Source organism: Hyaena hyaena, unplaced genomic scaffold (genome assembly GCF_003009895.1).
Source record: "Hyaena hyaena isolate Hyena2069 unplaced genomic scaffold, ASM300989v1 scaffold_48, whole genome shotgun sequence".
Taxonomy (NCBI): domain Eukaryota; kingdom Metazoa; phylum Chordata; class Mammalia; order Carnivora; family Hyaenidae; genus Hyaena; species Hyaena hyaena.
In genome coordinates this window covers 372,997-399,363 of record NW_024080680.1, presented here as the reverse complement: position 1 = coordinate 399,363, position 26,367 = coordinate 372,997, and the positions used below count along the sequence as shown (strand labels likewise).

Sequence of the window (26,367 nt, the reverse complement as noted above, 5' to 3'; positions counted from 1 at the left end):
ATGAGTTTGCACCTCATGCAGACATATCTCACAGCAGGGACAAGACTATCTTAAAAACGTTACATGTTTCCAGTTTAACACTGTTCTGGCTGGTTTCCTGGTCAGTTACTTAAGGAAACCTGAAAAACATGTCTTACGTTGTTGTTGTTTTGTTCTTAGGTCAACATCTCCTGGAGAGTCAGCGTGTCTTATTCACACCTTTCACTTTCTCTCTAATGAAATAATGCTGGGGTCTAAATAACCTTGTCTACCAGCATTTTAAAATCAATTCATAGTACAAATCTGTTGAATGTGCAAGAAGTCCGGAGGGACAAGAAATAGTGGTGTCCAGGCAAGGGTATATGGACCTGGTTTTAGTGTTTTTTATTACATTTGATCCAGTTAAAATTTGTAATCAGACATTCTATAAGGGCCTTTAACAATCTCAATTTCCTAGTAAACCTAGCTGGGACTTGAATGCTTTGTGTAATTCTTTTTTTTTTTTTTTTTTTAATTTTTAATGGTGTTTATTCATTTTGAGAGACAGAGAGTGACAGAGTGCTACTTGGGGAGAGGCAGAGAGAGAGAAAATACAGAACCCAAAGCAGACTCCAGGCTCTGAACTGTTAGCACAGAGCCTGATGCAGGGCTCAAACCCATGTTGTACATTCAACTGACTAAGCCAAACAGGCACCCTCCCCCTTTTTTTAAAGCAGGCTCCACACCCAACATGAGGCTCAAACCCATGACCCAGAGATCAAGGGTCACATGCTCTACTGACTGAGCCAGCCAGGCATCCCAATTTTTAAAAAAATTTTTAAATATTTATTTATTTTTGAGACAGAGAGAGAGCACGGGCTGGGGAGGGGCAGAGAGATAGGGAGCCACAGATTCTGAAATAGGCTCTAGGCTCTGAGCTGTCAGCACAGAGCCCGATGTGGGGCTTGAACCCAAAGACCACGAGATCATGACCTGAGCCAAAGTTGGACGCTTAACAACTGAGCCACCCAGGTGCCCCCCAGGCATCCCAATTTTTGCATAGCTCTTTTTACCTAGAGTCAAAATCTGTGGAGTAGTCAAAGCATGGATTTTGGATGAAAAATGCTAAGCTTTAGAATATGGCTCTCTTCTTGCCAGCTTGTGACCTCAAACAGTTTTTATGAGTATTCAATGACATGGCCATGCATATATAATTTTATTAGCCCTATGCATGGTCCATAGTAGATGTTCAACAGATATTTATAATTACTATCTCTAAATACACATATGCCAAAAATCCATGTTTTTATTAAGCAGCAACTTAATATTCTCAACTAAATGTATTATCTATTAGCCCCCAAATAATCCTGGTTATGGGACCCGAGCTATTTGCTATATTCTGATTTCTTCTTTGCTGAGATATTTGATGGTATATATAGGTATAAGGACAAGAATGTAGAAAAACAGTGCTAAAGCATGGCAGGAGGAGAGTGGCTTACATGAAAGAGTGGCAGCAGAACATGCTGACAGCTTAAAATCCAGCTGCCAAAGCCCCAGTACGTACACCCCCGTGCAGAGGAAGCAAATCAAAAACATTTACTGAAGAGCTACTAGACTCAGAGCACAGTATGTGCAAAGTGCCTGCTCAGGAAAAAAAAAAAAATTTATATAGTAAATTCATATTACATAACTGTTGAATTTAAAAACAAAAATCCACAGGGAAAGGAAATGGTGGTTTCCAGCCAAGAGTACATGTACTGCATTTTATGGTTTCTCTCACATGTGATACTGTTGACAATGTAAATACGTATTCCCTAAGAAGCCTTTGACAACCTCGGTTTCCTAGAAAATGCAGCTGGGCCTTAAATGTTTCCCACAGCACTTAGGAAAGGGGCTGGTACACAGTAGGTCCTCAATTATTATTAGCCAGCTTGCAAAATTCTTTATCTTTCAGGTCCTGTGTACCATACTGGGGAAATGAAGTATATAAAATGATCCCATACCCAGTACTGAGCATGGTGCAGATGGACAGGAGAAACAAAAAATAAGTAAAGGTCCTTAACACTGCTATTACATGAACAAATCAGTTAGAGCATAGGGGTATGTGTGTGTGTGTGTGTGGGTGGGTGGGTGTGGGTGTGTGTGTGTGTAAAATTTTTTGTTCGAGAGAGTTGAGTGGAGGATGGGGAAAGGGAAAGGGAGAGAGAGAGAGTCCCAAGCAGGCTCAATGCCCAGCATGGAATCTGACATGGAGTTCTATATCACCATCATGAGATCAAGGTCTGACCCGAAATCAAGAGTCAGATGCTTAACTGACTGAGCCACCCAAATGTCCCAGGATTGGTACTTTACTTATAGAAAAGGAGAACTAGATAGTAAAGGTTATAACAGAAAAAAGCAAGGAACAGGACTACAGCCTTAATTAATTAACCATATCTGAAATGGCTTTTCTGTGCTGCTGCTCTACAGGGAAGAATCTAGAAAGCGCTGTAGAACGGTGACTGTTTCCAAGGGAATAAAACACCTTCTTATTCTTGACCAAGAGTCATCTTTGCACACAATAGATAAACTTCTCTGTCTGAGAAAAAGTGATAGTGGAGCCCTGCCTTTGGCCTGTGTAGCACCCATTCCTCCTTTTGGTAAAAAAATCCTTGAACTTCTTTTCAGGGCACTTTCTTCACCTCCCATCTCAGTGTATAAGGACTGAACGAGGCTCAGCCAATTTGGATCTGGCAGCCACATGCTCAGAGACTAGGTACTGGGTGAGGCGGTCTCCTATTCCAGGTGGGTAAGGTTTCCCCCTGGGATTCGTGTGTGAACTATGAAGGAGAAGCAAGTCTTTGTCCTGAGATACCTTAGCTTTGGGAGGCTGGCAGTGATCCAGAAGGGACATACACAGAGGCCGCCCCAGAGCGAGGCCAGAAGAGGGGAGGTCAACAGAGAGGAAAGGAGGAATCAGAGGTACTGAGGCCTGAGGGCATTATCTGAACTCTTAAATCCAGCTGTGGTAACAGGCAATTTACCCAGGACTTTCAGCTACAAGGGCCAAAAACTCCCTCTGGAGCTTTGTGAGCCACTTCGGAATTGGATTTCTATCATAGTCACTGAAAGAGTCCTGTGAAAAGAGGAGGGGACTGAAAAGACACCAAAGAATGGTACCAGAAGGAGAGAAAGATGGAGAAAACAAGTGGGCTTGGTGGAAGGGCAAGTGACTCAGCAGGAAAAAAGGAAAGTCAGGAGGCACTAAATGGACAAAGGGAGAAGGTAAACAAGTTCGGTGGCCTAATATTAGTCTTTCTGGACACTGAATTCCTTGTCTAGGAACCCAAGGCCTCTTCAAGAAAAAAGATTTTGAATTGCTGACACCACTGGGATGTGGTATTATAAAGCCTAATTAAAATATTAATAACAGGGGCTCCTGGTGGCTCAGTGGGTTAAGTGTCGGACTTCGGCTCAGGTCATGATCTTGCTGTTTGTGGGTTAGAAACCCATGTCGGGTTCTGTGCTGACAGCTCAGAGCCTGGAGTTGGTTTCAGATTCTGTGTCTCCCTCTCTCTCTCTGCCCCTCCCCTGCTCACTCTCTCTCTCAAATAAATAAACATTAATGAATAAATAAATAAATAAAACATTAATAACAAAGATATTCACAGTCAAGAAATAAAGAAAAATATACTCATGAAATTGAGATCAATTCCTAAAATATTACACTGAAACTATTATTGTGTATTAGGAGACATACTATTTTGATGGTGGGGAAAAAACTAGAATATGTATAATTATATATCTTATCATTGAATACCTGTTCTAAATGGGAACTTGAAAGCTGGATGAACTGTTGTGGAAGAAATTTGTCTAAAGACTATGGGTGGACCTTTCATTAACAAGTGGTCTACAGGACAAGCTAAAATATAGATTTTAGGAAACAGTTTCAGTGAGTGCATTAAACAAATCTAATATTTTGAGGATGCAGTCATCATGAAAATGCAAACTTGGAAATCAAGAAGTTATAATCAAGAGATTAGGAATACAAAAGAAAAAATACATATGTATTCACTTAAAGTCACTATATATTAATATTTTTGAATAGAAAGGAATACAACTTTAGTGGGAAAGTGACAGCATTGCTCATCAGAGCCTGCACACATAGAGAAGAAAAGTTGATTAATTAATTAGTGTTCACTGTAGGAAATTTTTTTATCAATAACTTTACCAAGTCAAATAACTGAAGTGATGAAACATTCTATTTTATAATACACTGTTCTTTGAAATGTTGATGTTAAAGTTTGGAAGTGTAATTTAGAGCAAACAGATTTTTTTTCAAAACATGTAAAATATGCTTTGCTTTATCACTGAATGATTAGGGCAGACAATTCACAGAATTTGAAAAAAAGTGATATTAGTATATCTTTTGCAAATCAAATCATTCTAAAACTAATGGACAAGAGACGCCTTACCAAATGTGGAATTAGAAAAAGGAAAAGTGTGATATCATATGTTTATAAAAGGCATTTTGATTTTTAAAGTCATTACTCCAAATTGAGGAAAAATAAGAAAAAGAGGGAAGAAGGAAATAAAGAAAACCACCAAAAGAGATCATTACTCTGAAAATTACAGGATTCCAGGTAAGATTCTAAAGACATTCTGCAACATTTGCAAAATAGAAACACAGCAGTAAAATGGATGAGCATTAAACCAACTAAATAGATGTTCCTGTAGAAGAAAAAAACTGCAGAATATTTTTAGCATGCTACAGCAGGATAACACAACAGCCTAAAAATTATGGTATACAACACACTATAAAATACCGCACACATATGAGTGCCTATGTGAAATTAAAGGGTTCAGTTCAATTTAGCGTTTTCACATGCCATTTGGTTTTAGCTTTAAATATACCACCCAAGCAGCTGCTCCCTTTACCAGGTGACACTCTCTTTCACAGACAAGCCATAACAGTTCTGCTATAGATAAGAAATTGCTTTTAGAGTTAAAACAAAGCGATAAAAAAAAAAAATCCCAATGGAAGAGCAATGAAAGAATACTCCTACAGTGACCAAAGAGGGAAAGCAAAACAAAGCAACAGGAAGATGATTTCTAAGCAAGAACTTTTCTGAGGTTCAAGGAAATAAAACTGATCTATCCTGAGAAGGATTCAATCTATTTCCACTTTAATGGCATTATATTGGAACAGAAGAAAACCCATATGGAAGAATGCCAGTTAATCAAAGGGCCAAATGGGCTGGTGATGTTTGCCAGCCTCGGGAAATTTCCAGGTTTCTGAGATATTGGCCTTCTGATAAGACAGGATTTCACAGGACTTTTTTTTCCCCATAGTTTTTATTTATTTTTGAGACAGAGAGAGACAGAACATGAGCGGGGGAGGGGCAGAGAGAGGGAGACACAGCATCTGAAACAGGCTTCAGGCTCTGAGCTGCCTGAACATAACCCGATGCAGGGCTCGATCCCATGAACCGTGAGATCATGACCTGAGCCAAAGTTGGATGCTTAACCAACTGAGCCACACAGGTGCCCCAGGACTTATTTATTTTTTTTACATATATAATTGCACTCAATTTGAAAGGAATCAGAATCAGCCACATAAAAAGCTAAGCAGCATTTTTTTTCTTTGATCCCTACAATGACACACACTACAAGTTTTATATTCAAAAATACGTATAGGAAGTTAAAATAAAATACCATTGCTATCTCAAGTGTTGGGAGCCATTCTGAATTCACTAGTTGAGAATACTCCTTGTGAGGTTAAGGCAGGTTTGCAAGGTCTCCTGCAGTCAGATGATGACCGATATCTACCCCCACGTAATCATTTCTGCTTGAGCACCGACCCCCGAAGCACCCTGTTGACTGGTATTGGGAGTGACTTATTTTGGCCCTAATATGCTGACTGCACCTTGTGAAGGAACTTATTGTAGGAACTTCTTTGTGATTATGGGATCAGAGATTGTGTTTCCTGAGGATCCTGTTTTTTCTTAAACTTCCCCTTAAGCTATAAACAGGCTCTTGACCCCTGCTCACAAAGAACTGACCTTTGCCTTTGCTATGCTAAAAACATTATCTTGTTTGTATTTGAATACTAAAGATATCTTCCTCCCCCATACACTTATGCATATCAATGTTTTGGAAAATTTTTACACATCAAAGAATTTATCATCAGAAATCATTGACTAAGGCAAATGCTATTCCCCATATACTTAACCATAAATAAAGCTGAGACTCAGTCAGTACAGAGATGCCTGCCTGGTGATCAGAAAGAATCTCAGAGCTCTCTCATCACTCTCTTGCCATCCATCCTTCAGGGACCCCTGGACCAGTTGGAGCTGGACTCCAGCACTCAAGCAAAACCTTGAGTCTAGAAGTTTATCATGATTGGTACCTGATAGAAACCAGAAGGGGGTTGAAATCCAGCCAAGGCTTAAAATCAAAAGATTTTTTGTTAATGAAATGGAATAAAAAGTAAAACGTACACATAATTCAGAGATCAGAAATCTTGTATATGCCCAGACTTGAGACATATTCTCATCATTACCAAATAATCTAAATTAATAAACTTCACATAATGCCCGGTGATTGGCCCACACTAACGGAGATGACTCCATTTTAATACCTGTAACCCTGGGGCACCTGGGTGGCTCAGTCGGTAAAGTGTCCTACTTGGGCTCAGGTCATGATCTCACAGTTTGTGGGTTCGAGCCCCATGTCGGGCTCCATGCTGACAGCTAGCTCAGAGCCTGGAGGCTGTTTCAGATTCTGTGTCTCCCTCTCTCTCTGACCCTTCCCTGTTCATGCTGTCTCTTTCTCTCTCAGAAATAAAAATACATTTAAAATAACCCAAACAAACCAGTAACCCTGTAGGAAATGCCCTATTTGACTTCTTAGAATTAACTGATCACATTTTTAATGATGGAATTAGTTAAAACCAATAAAGCCAACTGAATAAGACACAAGCACAGGTGGGGAAAAAGTAAATGAAACAAAACAAAACAAAAACTATATGAAATATTTAACTGTAATTTTATGAATGGTATTATACTTCAACATATGAATAGTAAAGTTTCTAGATTCTCACCAGTAACAACACTGTGGTTATAGCAAACAAGGGCCACTTTCAATAATCAACATCCGTACACACAAAATAGAAGAATCTCTTTCAGATAACAGATTTTGGAGGAGTTTAAACATTATTTTTCAAACTGTGAAATTACATCGTCTTTACAGAAACAGAATTTATAGGACTGTCATTTAGTTGTTAGTTTCAACAAATGCTTCTTGGAAAGGAAAAAAGTAAAATTGTAAAGGCCGTTATTATACTCTGGTATTTGGGTGTTCTCAATAAAAAAGAAGGGGAAAAAGGATATTACATGCAGAATACTCAGATGTATCAAAATCCAGAAGTTAGTATCTCTGTCTTGAAAATAACACTAGCTTCATTCTGTTCAGGTTAACTTGTAACCTTAAAATCATACAATGGTAGAAAAGAGGAATATTTTAGGTGCTCAGTGCTTCCTTACAAATAAAGAAACTGAGTGATTCCCACTTATTTACTGAACCAAAGCTAAAACCAAGGTCTTCACTTCTAATCTTGAATGCATTCCACTGTAGCATACTGGTGTGATTATTAATAAAGTATTTACAGTATTTGATTTTGACCCTGTTGAGTAACTCTGAAATTAAAGGTAACCCCTTTTCAGCCAAGCAACCACAAAAGATTTCTACAAATGACCCCAGAGTTTTAAAGAAGTGACTCAAAACTCATCTGATACACAAAATGTAAATACATTTGCATACACCTGACAAAGGACTTGCATATGGAATGTATATCAGTAGTGAAAAGACAACCCGTTTAAAAGACGTGCAAAATCTATGAACAGACATTTACCCAAAGCAGATATGCCAGTTGCCAATAAATGCATGAAAACATGCTTAACATCATCTGTCACAAGAGAGATCAAATCAAAACCACAATGAGATACCAGTTCATACCCACTAGGATGGTTACAATAAAAAACACAAATAATAACAAACGTTAGCTAAGACTGGAGGAATTAGAACCCTCCTACACCACTGGGGAGACTCTAATTTGGTGCCATATTTTTGTGAAACGATGTGACACTTTATATGATATTAAGTTATCATATAAGCCAGCAATGCCAGTCTTCAGTATAATCCCAAGAGAAATAAAAGCCTATGCTTATACACAAATGTTTATAGCAGCATATTATTCAAAAGAGCCGAAAAGAGGAAACAACTCTGATGACTACCAATTAATGAACAGGTAAATACCCTGTGGTATATCCATACAATGGAGTATTAGTCAGCAATATAAAAGTAATGAAGGACTGATACATGTTATAATATGGGTGAATCTCCAAAACATTCTGCTAAGTGTTGGAAGATAATCAAAAAAGACCACGTATTGTATGATCCCATTTATGTAAAATGTCAATAACAGATAAATCCATAGAGACAGAGAGTACATGAGTGATTGCCAGGAGCTGAGGTGGGAGGCCCTTGAGGGAAATGGAAACTGAGTGTGAATGGGTACAGAGCTTCTTTGGGGGATGAAGAAAATGATCTAAAATTGATTTTGGTGATGATGAACCTGTATATTGTACACAAAACACAAGTAAAGCTGTATATTCACAACTCTGTGAATACCCTACAAACCACTGAATTACATATTTTTAAAGGGGGAATTATATGGTATATGAATTATATCTCAATCAAGCTGTTTTTATAAAATATCTGGACCTGTCCCCCATCCCAACTCACCATGCCCCCCAACCCACCCCTGGTATCAGCAGGACCATGTTAGCATATACAGTCCCTGTGTAATAATTATAAAAAGCTGCCTTCTCTGGGCAAGAAAGAAAGCCACCATTTCCTCCTACTGACACAGCCAGACTTAGAGCAAGCTGCAATGATGGAAAAGGAAGCCTTGGGTGGATTTCATCCAAGAGTCATTGGGCAGGGCAGGGTCTGCATAAATATGTATGACATGTTTATGACACACTGCTCATACATCACTCTACTATCACCAAAACACGTGGAAAAGATACCTTTCAGATGACCTATAGATATGCCATCAAATCAGTATGCTTAAAAACAAACACATGATCATCCCACCTCTCTCTCCTCTTACTGTCCAATGCTCTAAATATCCTGATCTTCTAACGTTGCTTATCTTAGTGAAGATGAGTCAGGCCTATGAGAAAAACACTCCACAGTCCTCACATCCACCTCCTTACCAGGTGATATCATTTTTACCTCAAACTGTATACAAGCCAGCTCCCACTCAACAATCATCAGCAGTGTAAACACAAGTAATAATTTCCGATTGGTTACCTGGTTGACATTTCTTATACCCTTTAGTCTAATTGCTACAGAGAAGTCAGCCATTTGATCTTTATAAATCAAAACATGTCACCCTGTTTATTGGGTGCTTGGAATAAGATAGCTTTTTTGAACTAGAGAAAACTATCCCTGTGAATACTTCTGTCACCTCAACACATGCCATTCTTCCCTTCACTGACTATACAGTGTGCTGACCTTCATTCATGGCTTGGTCACATTGAGCTCTCGTTCACTTCATTTTCTTTAAGGCTACAGAGTGAAGACTGAATTGTAGAATTTCAAGCACCAAAGACACTATAGACAAAGAGGAGGCTATTGTTTTCCTTTATAAAACTGTCACAGTTAGTGTATAATTTGGAATTAATTTGATGAAATTTTATTCTCCACTAGACCCTCAGTTCCATGAAAATAAGATTTTTCCCAGAATTCCCAGCCTCTTGTAAAATGTCTAACAATAGCAGATATTCATTAAATGCTCATTGAATAAATGGATGAACTGTGCTCATGGGGTCTCAGTAACCTCTTTTGGCGGTTCACTCTTACTATTATGAAATCTACCATTAAAATGCTTTCTTGGGGGGCCTGGGTGGCTCAGTTGATTAAGCGACTATCTTTGGCTTGGGTCATGATCTCATGGTACGTGAGTTTGAGACCTGCATCCAACTCTACTGTCAGTGCAGAGCCTGCTTCAGATCCTGTCTCCCTCTTTCTCTGCCTGTCCCCTGCTCATTCATACTCTCTCTCTCACTCAAAATATTTAAAAAATGCTTTCTTTACATCTAGATGATTTGCTGGCATGACTGGGCCACCTAATTGATTCATGGGCCCATGCTAGTCCCATGTAATAAAGATCTGAGTGACAAAGATTCCAAGTCCAATTCAACCTCAGTGGTCCAGATAAAGCTACACTATCCAATATTCTAATATAAGATAGCGTCCTGGGAAAAGTTCCTATCAATATGCTTTTAAGGGAATAAGGTTGGAAAATATTCTGATTAATTCAGACATGTTGGTCATACGTGCTTCAACCACACCATCCCTCTCATTCATATTTCAGCATCTCAAAGGCACGAGAATCAGTGGGTAAAATGTGATTAAGATACTTGTCTATGGATCTTTTCAAGCAAGATTTCCCTCCAAACACAGGATCTAAAACAATATTGTCATATAGTAAATAGTCTTAAAAACCTGTAGTTATTTTCCAAATTAAAACATTTTTTATGATTCAAAAGGCAAAGAATAAATATATTCCATCTATATGGAAAAGCATAAAACACACTGAGAAGTTACTGAAAAATTGCTCTGCCGGGAGCCGCGCCGGCCTCTCTGGATGGCAATCATGGCAAGGAAGTGACAATGTTTGCAGCTCCTCCCATGAGAAATGAAAACTGGTATCTCCTTCTGCTACCATTAGCTCATGTTAGATATAAGCCTGCTGGTATTGACCAGGCCTCCCAATATTCCATATCAGACCCATATTCTGAATACAGATACCTCATAAGGAAAAGCATATTCCTGCCTTTATTAAAGAGACTTTAGATGAAAGCTCTATGGGCGATTGTCAAAAGGCTCTTCCTATGGGCTTTGCAGATCCAAGACTTAGATAATAAAGGAGGTTAAGAACACAATAGTTACTATTGAGCCTGGCCCCATATCAGAAGAGCCTAATTTATACTTAAGGTACAGATAAGTACAGAACATAACTTAACTAATTGGTGATGTATGGCAGTCCCTTCCTCAAGGCCTACATTCCACAAACACCCTCCCTTACACTGGCAACTGGGATGAGGATAGATAAGAGTAGCTAAAACATAAACCCAGGTGCAAGACTGACACATTTAGGGCCCCCATTATGGTTTCCACACACAAACCAATTCAGAAACATTCATCCTCTTGAGAGCCAGACAGAATGACTCCTAGCTTATCTATATACAACGTAACCTATATATTATCCTGTTTTTCACTAAGAGCATCCTGTTAATTCCTTGGTTGTAAATTCACTATGACTGGGATAATTCTGCAGAATATCAAAAACTTGTTATCGCAAAAGGCCTCCCATTGTAGAAATTCCTTTCTCTGACTTCACGTTGTTGCTGAACCTTTAAATAAAGACACAAAAAACCGACAGGACAGAGATGTCTGCCTGGTGGTCAGAAAGAATCTCGGGGCTCTCTCACTCTCTTTCGCCGACACCGTCCATCCTTCAGGGACCCCTGGACCTGTCGGAGCCGGCGCGGCCTCCGACATGACTCCTATAGAATCTTAGTTTTAAAAAAATCACAATTTTCCTATGTGACTGGGTTGATGAGTATTGTGTTTGATTAAGAAGTTTTGCTTTGTTTTTTTTAATTCATACAGCATGAATGGCATACTGATAAAGTTACAGCCTTTTGTTTTAAATTTAACTTGTTTTTAGACCATCAGAGCAAAGCAGCTTTGAACTTCATCAAAGTCATTATGTTCAAAGATGAACTTTATGTTTTTAGCTGCACTATTTAGTTATGAGAAATAGCACTGCCTGTAACATGCAGCAAACTAAGCTCCAACTAATTATAGCACAACAGTTTAAGCTAATTAGTCTTTAGTAATTTCTCTTTTCAGATCCAGCCAGTTCTCTGATTCATCCTTAAAATTTTTGACATTTGTTTAATCTGTCTTCAATTTTATTTTTTCCAAATCTCAAGGTGTTTTTAAAGATTACAATCTGGGGCGCCTGGGTGGCTTAGTCGGTTAAGCGTCCGACTTTCGCTTAGGTCATGATCTCGCGGTTCGTGGGTTCGAGCCCCGCACCGGGCTCTGTGCTGACTGCCATCTCAGAGCCTGGAGCCTGTTTCAGTCTGTGACTCCCTCTCTCTCTGACCCTCCCCTGCTCACACTGTCTCTCTCTCTCCTAGAAATAAATAAAACATTAAAAAAAATTAAAAAAAAAAAAGATTACAATCTAAGAAAAGTGAAAAAACATGCTACCTTTTCTGCTGGTAGAGGAAGGAGTAATCCCTTGTAGGGGTGATATGGTCAATTTCTGTTTTACACAAAAATTGGATAACAGACAGTGGTGTAAAAAGAAAAAAAAAGGGAAAAGAAGAACTCTGGGCTCAGAAGACACAGTCTTCTCTCTTTTTAAGAGAATGAGGTAGTATCATTTACAATCCAGTGTAATCCTTATAATTTCAGTGTCTCAGTTCTCAGCATCTAGGTTATAGGTCACTAACTGGCGACACCTGGGTGATATCTGGCCTTCAGACATGTTTTGTTTGATGCAGACAGAATTGGTCAAAGCAGTGTTTTCACACACACACAAAAAAATAGTTTCTAACATTTAAAAAGTTAAGACACTTCATGTTAGGAAAGGATTCCAGTTTATCTTGAAAAGAGTTTAGCTTTGGTAACAGTTTTCCAGCATTTTCTCACTCATTGCATTTACTAAACAAATACTGAGTATCTACTACATTCGAGGCACCCTGTTAGGTTCTAGATGTAGCAGTGAAAAACACAGCCTTTGAGTACAGTAAGGGAGAGAAAAATAAAAAGATGTTCAATGTCAGATAAGGATCAAGAATATGGTGAACATACTGAGGATCGAAAGGATTTGCTTCTCACTCGTCTGTTTAGGAATTCACATTAAAACCGTGACCCGGATGAAGTGAGCAAGCTGTACAGATCCGACAGAAGCCCTGAGGTGAGGGCACTCTTAGTATAGTAAGGAAGGACAAGATTAGCGGGGCTGCATTCAAGGACACAACAAGAAAGGGTAGGAGATCTCCTATGGGAAGCAGGAGAGAGCCTTGGGAGCCAAGGTAATCAGTGAGATTTATTCTAACGGAAAACCCCTCGGGGTTTGAGCAGCAGAGATTGATTTGACAACTGTGAAATCAGTCTGCTTCTTGGGTGCAGAACAGAACACAGTGGGCAGTGCAGGGGTGGAGCTGGGAGGTTGGGCGGCACTAGGAAGGGAATTGAAGTAGAAAGCTATGTCAGAAGTCTAATGCAGTATGCGAGGTGAGAGGCTGATATGACTTGCATTTGAATGGTACCCATATGGGGACTGAAAAGTGGTCAGCTTCTGGGGATACTCTGAAGGTGAAACTAACAGGACAGACTGAAGAACAGATGTGGAAAGTGAATAAGGGGAAATAGAGCTCACAGATGACTCACATGTTTGGGGGCTGAACAATGCACAAATGTGTCTTTTTTCTCTGGGCATCAAATCGAGTATAATTAACATACAGTGTTATGTTAGTTTCAGGTGCACAATGTTGTGATTCCACAGTTCTAGAGGTTACTCCGTGCTCGTCATGATGGCAGGGTGGGAGAATCCTAAGCTCACCCTGTCCCACTGATACATCTATGGAACAGCCATATCCGTGCAACTAACCCAGAAAACAAACGAATGTGTCTTTTATCAAAGTTGTGAATGCTGGAGAGGACAAAGGTTCCCGGGAATATCAAGATTATGGTTTGCAAATAACTCAGATAGAGCTTATATCCAGACTGGAACTGGCAGGTTGTTGTCTGAGCTGTTTGGGGGACAGGTCTAAGCTGGAAGTATGTTGTTAGGAGTAAAGAAACGACAAAAACTAGAGAAGTGAGCAGTAAGCACTCCCGTTAGGAAATCACATCATCATCTCTGGCCCATCCCAGACCTCACTACTCTTTATTGCTTACCCCAAGCTTGTTTGACTCATTTACATTATTGATTACTTATCTTCCTAAGTAACCAAATTGACCAGAATTACAAAGAAGTGTAAGAAGTGAAAGGAGACATCTAGTTCTACAAGTTGCCTTGCGGTGTTGGTTACAATACAACAAAAATGAAACTGGATGCACAGCTGGGCAAAAAAGTAAGCTGAAATGCAGAACAATGAATTCTTGAGCTTATGCTGGGGTTGCTGGGAATGAGGGTGTGGGCATGAGAACATTAGGCTTGAAGTGCCCGTGTAAAAACAGGAAATAAGGTTTTGGGTCTAGGAAGTGGCCATTTGGAAATAAACCCTTGTGCACACCGCTGCATGCCTGCAGGGCTGCAGTGATGGCTAAAGCCATCCATTGGGGGAAAGGATTAGGGAGTTAGTTTGTCCTTCTCTCTCTCCTTGTGTGAGGCTGTGGTGGCCGTGAGGGGTTTGCGGTGCATGGACACTTCAGTAAAGGCTTTACAACATGGAACCTAACACTTCACACGGTTTGGGATTTCCTATGCAGTTAACATAGTTGACCCTCATTATTTGTGAATTTCACATCTGTAAATTCACGTACTCCCTAAAATTTATTTGTAAACCTTGAGTCAGTATTTGCAGTACTTCTGCGATCATCTGAAGACATGCACAAAGTGTTGAAAAGTTTGAGTCAACATGAGTCACACCATGTGCACATTCACAGCTGAGGCTGAATCAGCAATGCTCTGCCTTCTTGCTTCAGCCCCCATGCTGTAAACATGCATCCATTTTTTCTTTCTATTTAATGCCACAGTTTCTGAGCTTGTGTGCTTTTGGTTGACCTCACGGTTTCCAATGGACCCCAAGCATAGGGCTGAAATCTATCTCATGTTCTTATGCATAAGGAAACTGTGCTGTGCCTTAGGGGGAAAAATATGTTTGTTACAAAAGCTTTGTTCAAGCATGAATAATAGAGCTCTTGACCATGAGTTTGATGTTGATAAATCAACAATGTACATTCCATAAGATTCCTTTAAACAGAAACATACATAAAACAAGGTTATGAATTGACTGGCTGATGCTAAGTTGTGACCAGAGGTTTGCAAGAATCTAACCTTGCATTTCCCTCAGGAACAGTGGTTCAATATTCGCTAACCTGTGTTAACAGTGACTTTATGGAAGATGACTGCCATATACAGTGAAAACTAACGATTCATGTTGGGCTACACAGAACCAATATAGTAACATAAAACAGTTCCCAGGTTGGTTATACCCCTGAGGTTCCTGGAAAAAGCAATAAATTCTGATGGGTATGGACACTCCTTGAACCAAGGTTAAGGAGAGTCTCATGTTGGCCTGGATAGGCAGAAATTCTCCTGAAGCTCATATTCACATCAAAAAATATTTAAAAGAATGGGAGCACTTTTATATTCCCAACAGACTAACAAATTACTTGTTCACATGGGCAATGTCTAATAAACATTATGAAAGAATGCCTCAATACTTGAGACTTTAAATAATTAAAATAATAAAGAAAAATGGGGTTGCATGTCAAACTATCAGAAAGAAAAAACAAAAAACAAGATGCTCTGAATAGAGAACAGGAACATAGAAGAAAGAACAAGACAGAATGTCTAGACAGGGAAAATATAATCACCAGAAGTAAAAAGTCAAAGGATAATTTAATAGTAAATTAGGCAGAGATTAATTAGTGATATAAAGGCTAGAACTAAGTAATTCTGAACAGTGCAAAGAGACGTGGAGATAGAAAACATGACAGGCAAGTTAACAGACAGGCAGGAGAGAATGAGAAATTTCAAAAAATATTTAAAAAAACCCAGAAGGCGAAGAACTGCCATGAGGATAAATGAATCTGGAAGATACCTGCTGAAAAACTTTTGGTTGTCATAAGATACACATCTCAAGATTCAGTTATCCTACCCTAGAATTGTATAAAAATGACAAGAGCTGATCTTGCAGAGATGGCATGCATTGTGTGGTGGGCACAGTTCTGGGTGCTTGACACACCTCGGTTCATTTAATCCTCATACCTGATGCCACTGTTAATCTTTGTTCTGCAGATGAAGAACTAGAAACACAAATGGGTTAAAGATTTGTCCACAGTCACATGGATGACAAGCGGTAGGGTGCTGGGAGCCCCACCGGCCTCGCCGGATGACAATCTCAGCGAGAAAATGGCAGTGTTTGCACAGCTCCTGCCATGAGAAACGAAAACTGGTATCTCCTTCTGCTACTACTGGCTCATGTTGGAAATGAGCCTGTGGGTATTGACCAGGCCTCACAATATTCCAGATCAGACCCATATTCCCCAAACAGATTGCTCGTAAGGAAAAGCATATTCCTGCCTTTTCAAAAGAGACTTCAGATGAAAGCATTGTGGGTGATTGTCAAAAGGCTCTTCCAATGGGCCTTGCAGATCCAAAACTTAGAATTACAATTGAGTTGGGCCCTGAGACAAAGAGCCTAAATTAGAGTTAAGGACAGATATCCACCCCCACCCAATTGTTTCTGCTTGGAGAAGCAGCCCCCCAAGGCATTTGTGATCAGTATTTGGGGTGACTTATTCTGGCCTTGAATATGCTGATTGCACCCTGTGAAGGAACCTACTGAGGAACTTTTTCTTTTGTGATTATGGGAGCAAACATTGTGTTTCCTGAAAGACCTGTTTTTCTTGATACTTCTTAAACAAACAAGCTACTGACCCCTGCCCACAAAGAACTAACTTCACTTTTTTTATGCTAAGAATATTGTCTTGTATGCTAAAGATACCTTCCTTCTCCATAGGATAAGCATCTAAATTTTTTTTTCAATGTTTTATTTATTTCTAGGAGAGAGAGAGACAGCGTGAGCAGGGGAGGGTCAGAGAGAGAGGGAGTCACAGACTGAAACAGGCTTCAGGCTCTGAGCTGGCAGTCAGCACAGAGCCCGACGCTGGGCTCGAACCCACGAACCGCGAGATCATGACCTAAGCGAAAGTCGGACGCTTTACCGACTAAGCCACCCAGGCGCCCCTCCATAGGATAAGCATCTAAATCACCTACCTCAATCACTATTGATAAAGCTTATGCAAGAGTCTTCTACAAATCTATGTTCTTGGAAATTCTTACATATCAAAGAAGTTTATCATCATTAATCATTGTCTTAGGCAAATGCCACTTCTGTGCTGTCCCCCAAACACTTAATTATAAAATAAAGTTCAGCCCCAGTCAGAGCAGAGACGCCTGCCTGGTGATCAGAAAGATTCTCGAGGCTTTCTCATCCCTCCCTCGCCAACACCGTCCATCCTTCAGGGACCCCTGGACCCGGCAGGAGCCGACCTCCGGCAGTAGAGGTGGGATTCAAACCCATGCCCTCTAGCTCCAGTCTCAGAGTGTCTTTAACACTACATTTTGCAGTGAAATTATTTTTTGAAGAACATGGGCAAATAAACACACTTTCAGACCAATGGGGTAAAAAGAAAACAAAATAGTACCGACCAGCTATGGAAACATACTAAACAGATTTCTAACAGATAGGGGTCTCCAAGAAAAAAAAAAAAAAAAAAAAAAGAGTACAGATGCAAGAAGGAGGGTGCCCAAAAGAAATAGTAAACATGTGAGTAAATTTAAAAAAACACTGATTTGTGTGAAATAACAGTAAGGCTTCTAGAGAAACACCTACATATCTAATTTCTCTCTTCCTCTGAGATATTCTCCAAACTAGGATCCACTAGTATTTTTTGAAGGCACAAACTCATCACAAAGGCAGAGAAACAGAATAGCAAAGTGTAATTAAATTTTAGAAGCCAGAAAACAGAAGTGATGGTGTCAACTGGTTTCACAAAAGAGAAAGATGATTTTGGACTCATAATGCAGAAATCCCAGAAATGAGCAGATTGATGGGTAGAATGCTCAGGAATGGAGGTAGCAGGTGCATCTGGAAAAGGAAATGAAGTGGAGGAGGTGGTAAAATAAACATTTTAAGGAGCAGATACCCAGATTTCCAGTCTGCCCACCTACAAACAAGGAAGTCCCGTTCCACAACAGAGAAGGGGCTTATTCTCTAAAGAGGGTAAAACACTGGATGTCGTAACTAGACATTACTCGGTAGATCTTGTGAATCATCTTGTGAAGAAACAGGTGTATTAAATAAATGTATGCACCTTGGATACTGCAGTCTCTTAGGCCTCTTCTCCCACCAGGCTCCCAGAACACTCTGGCAGCTACTGCAAACCAGGGGAAAGACTGGATTCTTTTCCCTCTGGAGAATCTGGCTGACTTAAAAAGGAAGAACTGAAAGCACTGATATTTAACGGGCTCCCAATGAAATGAGCAACAATATAGTTACCTCACGATGACAAGGTCCACTATGAAAAAGGAGAATTCTGTTAAGGGATTGGTTCCCCACTCTTAGGTCTGCACAAACAACCCCAAATTACCAGGTATCTGCAATACAATTTCTCATTTCAAAGACAGAAAGGAACCAGCATAAAACAGAAATGAAGCTACTTGGGAAAAACACTTTATATAGGGGAAGAAAACATAAAGGAAGAAAATCATCATTCATATCTTCATATGTACATGAAAAGATATTACAACCACTGAACTAAAAAAAAGATATAAAGAGCATATTAAGAGTACAGAACTTCTCTTCAATTGCAAACATTAGACAGCATGTATTAAAAATTCAGTAGAAGTGTTCAACGGAAAGGTTGAAAATATTTACCAAGACATAGAAATAAAAGTCCAAAGAAATAAATTCGGATAGAACTGTGTGTGAGTGGTAATAGTGGTGAGGGTCCGGGAGTGAGGAGAGGAGCAGTTCATTCTAGGCCACCCAAAATGCAAATAATGATGTATGTGAAATAGAAAAAGAAAACAGAAAAAACTAAGAAGAGGAAATCATAAAATCTCTCAAAATGAAAGGACTCATGTTCTGAAACTATAAGGACCCATAGAGTATTTAGGATGTTAGATACATTTTAACCCATAAAAAATCAAATCATTGTGAAAATCCTATAAGGCCCCTCTAGACAAAAACAAGTCCTTCTATGTAAAGAATCAAAAGGGCATCAGATTTCTCAACAGCAACACTAGATGCGAAATAGCAGAATATCTTCAGAGTTCTGAGGGAAAATCATTTTTAACATCATATCCCTAGGAGGCTGAGTTTCTCAATTAAGTATGCTAGCAAAAGAATTTCTAGAATACATGATCTGGAAAAAAATCATAGATATTATCCATCCTTTCTTAGGTCACTTGCGAATATGGCATTCTACAACGACATATACCAAAAAAGAGGAAGATGTGGAATATACCTGAAGTGAGAGGCCAAGAAGATACTTTGGCCCTTGATGTGCAAGAAAGCTAGTTTGAATTTTTTAAAATGTTTTATTTATGTTAGAGACAAAGACAGAGACAGAGACAGAGAGAGAGAGAGAGCGCGCGCGCAAGTGCGTACACATGAGTGGGGGAAGGGCTGAAAGAGAGGGAGACACAGAATCTGAAGCAGGCTCCAGGCTCTGAGCTGTCAGCACAGAGCCACATGTGGGGCTCGAACTCACCAACGGTGAGTTCATGACTGAGCCAAATGAAGTTGGACACTTAACTGACTGAGCCACACAGATGCTGCATAAATGGGAGCACTCCAAAGACCTCCAGAACAGATTTCTCTGAGGAGATAAAACTGACAGGGTATCTGATGCATCTCAATATCTGAGAGGACATTCAGAAAACTGGCCAAAAGTTTGGATGACAAAAGTATAAAACCATAGAAAACTAAGAAAGTAAAACAAAACAAAACAAAAACAAGATTACTTATTTGGGGGTAAAGAAAAATTATCCATGAAAGAAAAAGAATTAGTGATTACACTTTGCTACAAAACTCAGCTCTGAATATTACTTACAAAGTCATCATCATGTAATCACTGAAGACTGAACTGTTTCAAATTTCGATCTAATAAAATCCTAGGATAATATGCCCTAATTTAAGGTATATGAAAATATTAATCAATTGGCAATTGGCCTTTTCTCAGCGCCCCCAGTTTCAAACAAAGGCAGGTACAGTGTTTGCTCACTGTGGAGGTTTGGATGAGAGCTGGGCCAGAAAACCGACAGGCTTGTGCTCTTTTGAAACTCTATCTAGTCAGAGTACAGTAAGTGGAATGTAATTTCCCTATTTTTAATTTTGTGCTTTTATAAGAGTTATGACTTTAAAATGCTGGATTTCATAGCCTTATACAAAGGCAATCTCACATTACTGTGGTTGGCAAGGTGGTGCTCTGAGAGTATCAGGGGTTCAGTTCTGAGTTGATGGTCAAGTACACTTAAAACTAAAAAATCAAGAAGTAGCAATAAAAGCAAATTATTTATTAAAAAATGAGATAAATATCAACAGAGCCCAAGAGCTGAAAGTAGTTTCCTGTAGGAAAGCTGATATAAAGAAGATATGTGCAGAAGGCTGAAGTTTTCCTTAAAACCAGAAACAAATAGGATAAAAAGTGTGTGGAAGTTTATACACGCTTCACCGGCCGAGCCACCCAGGCACCCCAGTTTATACATGCTTATAATGTTTCTGATGTAAAAGAAAAACTGGAAAATTAAAGGAACAGTATGAGCAATGTCTAACTGATGATATTAAGAATTTCGACAAAAATACTGGATAATAATATTTCAGTATTTTGGAGGAGGGCAATACAGTTTAAAATACTGCAAAGTCCTCTATTGTTAGAGATATTGATAAACCTTAGACTTTGTTCAACATGCATACTGAAATTTCTAGAGTAGTCAGTAGAAGAGGATACATAAGGTGTATAACTTCCAAAGTTACTGAGAGGGGAAGAGATTCTCAGTCAATCCAAACAATGAGATGAGCACAAAAAATATTAAAGAGCAATATGAATATGTGAACAGCAAAATTCTTTTTTTTTTTTTAATGTTTTATTTATTTCTAGGAGAGAGAGAGACAGACAGCTTGAGCAGGGGAGGGTCAGAGAGAGAGGGAGACACAGACTCTGAAATAGGCTCCAGGCTCCGAGCTGGCTGTCAGCACAGAGCCCGATGCAGGTCTTGAACCCATGAACCGCGAGATCATGACCTAAGTGAAAGTCTGACGCTTAACCAACTAAGCCACCCAGGCGCCCCTGTGAACACCAAAATTCTAAGGCAAGTAACTTATTAAAGCAGTTGGTCACCTCATGTTGACCAAAAATACTCCTATTATCATTTTTTACACTCAAATTCACTAAATACACAAAGCAAAAATACAGAAATACTAGGATAAACTCTTAAATCCACCATCATGTGAGAGAAACTGATTGATTAGATACAGCATCAGTAATGAGATAATAAAATTTTAGCAACAAAATTAATAAGTTCAACCCAATCAACATATAGAGACACTGATCTGATCAATGGGGAACTAGGTTAGAAACCACTAAGAAAAGGTGATTATATGTGTTTAGAAATTCAAAAACATGTATCTGACAACTCACAGATCAAATAGAAAATCATAATGAAATTTAACATCTATAGAAATGAACCATAATACATATACTATATGTCAAAACTCGGGTTTATAGTTAAAACTGTGATTTCAAGAAAATTCAAAGCCATACATATTTATATCAGAACAGAAGAATGGTAAGAAAGTAAGTTAACCATATATATATTAAGTGATTTCAAAAAGAACAATAAAATAATCTAAGAAGTTGGAAAGAATAAAAATAAAATGAATGAAACATAGAGATTCAAAAGTGAACATAATGCCAAGTTCTGAGAAGTTTGATTAAAAAGAGTAGTAAAATAATACTTACAGTGAAACAGGGAGTGTACATATAGGTAAAGCAAAGAATGATAATGAAAGGAAATGTTTTGAAATAACTTTCTGCTAATGCACTAGAAAACATAAAAAAATTGATGAAATTCCTAGGAAGCTATAACTTTCTATAAAGAAAAAGACCATATGATTACTCCTGTAACTATTCAAGAGATTCAACAATAGTTAAAATATTTCCTTGGGGCATCTGGGCAGCTCAGTCAACTGAGCTTCTGGCTCTTGATTTCAGCTCGGGTTGTGATCTCACAGTTTGTGGAATTGAGCTCTGAACTGGGTTACAAGTCTTCAGAGCAGAAGCTGCTTAGGGTTCTTTCTCTCCCTCCCTCTGTCTTGCCCTCTCTCTCTCTCAAAAATAAAACAAACCAAACAAAAAAAAAAGCATTCAAAAAAATGTCCTCAATGAAAACTTTAATCCCAGATGGTTGTATTTGTAAGTTCTACTTTTATTTTTGGTTTGTTTTAAATATTTATTTATTTTTGAGAGAAAGACAGAGTGCAAGTGTGGGGAGGGGCAGAGAGAGATGGAGACAGAATCCGAAGCAGGCTTCAGGCTCTGAGCTGTCAGCACAAAGTCCAACATAGGGGTCAAAGTCACAAACTGTGAATCACAATCTAGGCCAAAGTGGGGTGCTTACCCAACTGAGCCACCCAGGCAACTACTGTAAATTTTACTTCTTATTCAATGAAGAGATAATTCCAATTTTTCTCGCATTTTTCTAGAGAATATAAAAGTAAGATATATTCTCCAGCTCATTTTTAGAGATGAACATAATTTTGATACTAAAGCCAAAGAAAGGACAGTATAAGAGAAAAGAAAAAGAAAATCTCCTATATGAATATATATGTAAAAATGCAAAATAAAATGTTGGCAAATACCTAGCATCCATGTATTTAAAAAAGTTACATAAAAGCCAAGATGAAACTAACTCAGGAACAGTAGTTTAATATTAAAAATTATTTACTACATTAACAGTGTAAAGGAGAAAAACAGCATGAATATCCCAGTAAAAGTAGGAAAAGCTCTTAAAAGAATAAAGCATTTATGATAAAAACTAACCTGGAGAGGATCTGCATTAGTATTTATAAAATCTGTAGAAAATACCATATCAAATGGTGCAATGTTACTCTTAATTCATTCTCTTTAAAATCAAGATCAAGGGGCACCTGGGTGGCTCAGTCTGTTAGCATCCAACTTGGGTTCAGTTCATGATCTCATGGTTTGTGAGTTCAAGCCCTGCATCGGGCTCTGTGCATACAGCTCAGAGCCTGAAGCCTGCTTCAGATTCTGTGTCTCCCTTACTCTTTGCCCTCCCCACTCACTCTCTGTCTCTTTGTCTCTCAAAACTAAACAAACATTTAAAAATTAAATAAATAAAATCAGGATCAAGATAGGAATATCTACCATCAAAGTATTTATTTAACACTCTATTAGACTAGAAAAAGGGCAGTATTGATAAGGAAACAAAAATTCTCATTATTTGTGCATAATATGATGCAATTAAAAAAATACAAAAGCCCAGGGGCGCCTGGGTGGCTTAGTCGGTTAAGCGTCCGACTTTCCCTTAGGTCATGATCTCGCGGTTCGTGGGTTCAAGCCTCGCGTCGGGCTCTGTGCTGACTGCCAGCTCAGAGCCTGGAGCCTGTTTCAGTCTGTGACTCCCTCTCTCTCTGACCCTCCCCTGCTCACACTGTCTCTCTCTCTCTCTCTCCTATAAATAAATAAAACATTAAAAAAAAATTAAAAAAAAAATACAAAAGCCCAAAGAAACCAGAGACAATGACCACACATTGCACTTGGGTTGGTTAAGAATGGACTCTTCAATCAACTGGGAAGCTAAAGTTGATTTCCCATACTTGGAATAGTATAAATGGATACTTCTACCACATAAGATATACAAAATCAATTCCAGATAATTAAATACTTAAATGTAAAAAGCATAACATTAAACATTTGTAAGTACATTTTGAAAAATGTCTTTACCGTTTCAGGATGAGGGAGAAAAAATTTTAGACAACTCATAAGAGAACACAAGCTCTGAAGAGACGGTTACCTTAATACAAAATTAAAAACATCTGTTCATCATTTGATAGAATCAAGGATAAAACAACTAGCCACTAAAAAGATGATTAATCCAAAGTGTACAAAGAACTCTCATTAAAAAAAAAAGACTATACACAGTAAAAAAAAAAATCGACATCAACCAAATATAGAAAAGGAGTTTAACGTCATTGTAATCACAGAAATGCAAATTAAGCCATAGTGAAATGCAATTTTATATTCATCTGATTTGCACAAATTAAAAAACGGAACAATAACAAGCACTGGCAAGGATGTAGCTCAGCAGAGGCTCACAAACCTAATGTTGAGGGGACAAAGATGCTGCAGATGTATGCATACTATATGATGCCATTATATACAAGTTTAAAAGATTAAAAAAGGTAAAACAATTTAGCACCCTGCTTAGAAAAACAAACGTGTATTCAAAGGATAAAACCCACATTTAGTTTAGAGCAGTGAAAAGCTACTGAATGGGGAAGTGAGTAAAGGAATGATCAGCAGGGTGAGTGGCAGGTAGGTTTACTTGAACTTCTAATGCTTTATTTTTTTTTTTAATGTTTTATTTATTTCTGAGAGAGAGAGAGAGAGAGAGACAGACAGACAGACAGAGAGCATGAGCAGGGAAGGGTCAGAGAGAGAGGGAGATACGGAATCTGAAGCAGGCTCCAAGCTCTGAGCTGTCAGCACAGAGCCTGACGTGGGGCTTGAACCCACAACTGTGAAATCATGACCTGAGCCAAAGTCGGATGCCTAACCAACCGAGACAACCAGGCGCCCCTGAACTTCTAATGCTTTAAATCTTAAGTGGTGGCTACATGGAAATTCTTCCCAATTTCGCCACACTAGTTGCATGTCTAACATAATTCATGATTAAAATATACTGCACCACAAAATGGTCAAAATAAAAACATTTTAATAAAGAAGTATGAGAAATTCAGGAATGAGACAAATAAAATGGTTTATTAATAAAACAAAGATATTTGGGGGGTTGAGTTGCTAGCCTAAACTGCTGTGGTTGGAATTAATTATCTGGAAAAAATTTCAAATGTATTAAACAAGTATCAAAGATTATACACATGTCCCATAATAGCAAATAGTTGAGAAAGTCTGTAACTCAAACCTTGCATCATTTTACAAATTTCTCCCTTTCATAGAAATTTTTTTAACTATTCCACAACTAATCTACTGGAAAGGGTTAAGAATGGCTATGAAAAACAGACTTCCTAAATTATGAATGACCTTTTCACTTTCATTTTATTATAAAACACGATTTCCAAGCAAGTTGAAAATTAAGATAAAGTTTCTTTCTCTTTTCTCCAGTGTTAAAAGTGGTGCATTGACAATCCTTTCATATACTCATTTATCCATGAAGCGCATTTTAAATACTTTATCCATATCTAACAGAAACAAAAAGTATTACTAAACATGCAAACAAAATCAAGAGAGGAGACCTATAGTGAACAATTAGAATGTTTTTCAGTGACAATCCAGTTACCTAATCCATTTGCCTACAGCAAAGAGTCAAACTCCCCTGAACTGAATGAAATCATGAGCATCTTACTAATACAAGTGTCTTGATCCTAATCCCTTCTTCAGTTAACGGACCACATCCCTTCAAGGCTACCAAGTTAAAGCAAGGCTTTTTTTTTTTTTTTTTTTTTAAATAATTGGTGGTTTGAAATCTCTGCTATAGCAAATATTTTCCACTGCTTTTTCCAGTGTCTTTGGTTTCTTTACCAGAAGACTGTATCTCAAATATATGATTTTAAAAACACATTTTTTATATTTCTAATCTAGTGTGGCATTAGGCAAAGAATATCCAAAACTCCTTGTCTTTTAAAAAAAAAAAAAAACCCACTTATGAACTGCCCCCTCCCCAAACTGAAAAACCAAACCAAACCAAAGAATCTCACTGTACACTAAAACTGCTAAGCAACTCATGACAAGCATCAGAACAAGTAAAACATGTGAAGCTGTTACCACATGTATCCAGATAGGGTGCACCCCAAGTAAAAAACTCAAGGATAGTGGCAAACAAACCAAAAATGGACAACTTTTTTTGGGAGAGGCAATCAACCACGTGCTCTTAGCTTCTCTGCAAGTTTTTGCTGGGTGTGCCAAGACTGGCCCATTTCTCAGGGATGTGTCTGCAGAGAGCAACCTGGAAGGATAAGGTAATGTCTTTCTCTAGGAAGGAGAGCAGGTTGCTTACTGCTTGCTATAAGAGAGGTGGGGTCTCTAAGCCCGGTGTTCCTCAGCTGTGTGTGCAGCATCTATCTCAGTCACAGCTTAGCACCTCTATGTGACCTGAGACTAAGGAAGCATATTGCTTGCTGAGTTGTGAGTAATAAAGCTCTTTGTCACTAACCCAGGAATATCGTGTCTTCTGCCACCATCAGTGAAAGAGCAGCAGGCTAACTTATTAGCTTGTAAGTAGGGTAAATAAAATCCTAGACTTAACTTTATCCCACTTTGACAGTTAGGTACTGGCCAGGA

At 38.6% G+C, this 26,367-nt stretch overlaps 1 protein-coding gene across 1 annotated transcript in view; it reads right to left on the bottom strand.

The window, feature by feature from the left end:
* Nucleotides 1-26,367, bottom strand: part of CNTN3 (contactin 3) — a 222,488-nt gene that overhangs the window by 181,752 nt on the left and 14,369 nt on the right. The window lies entirely within an intron of this gene.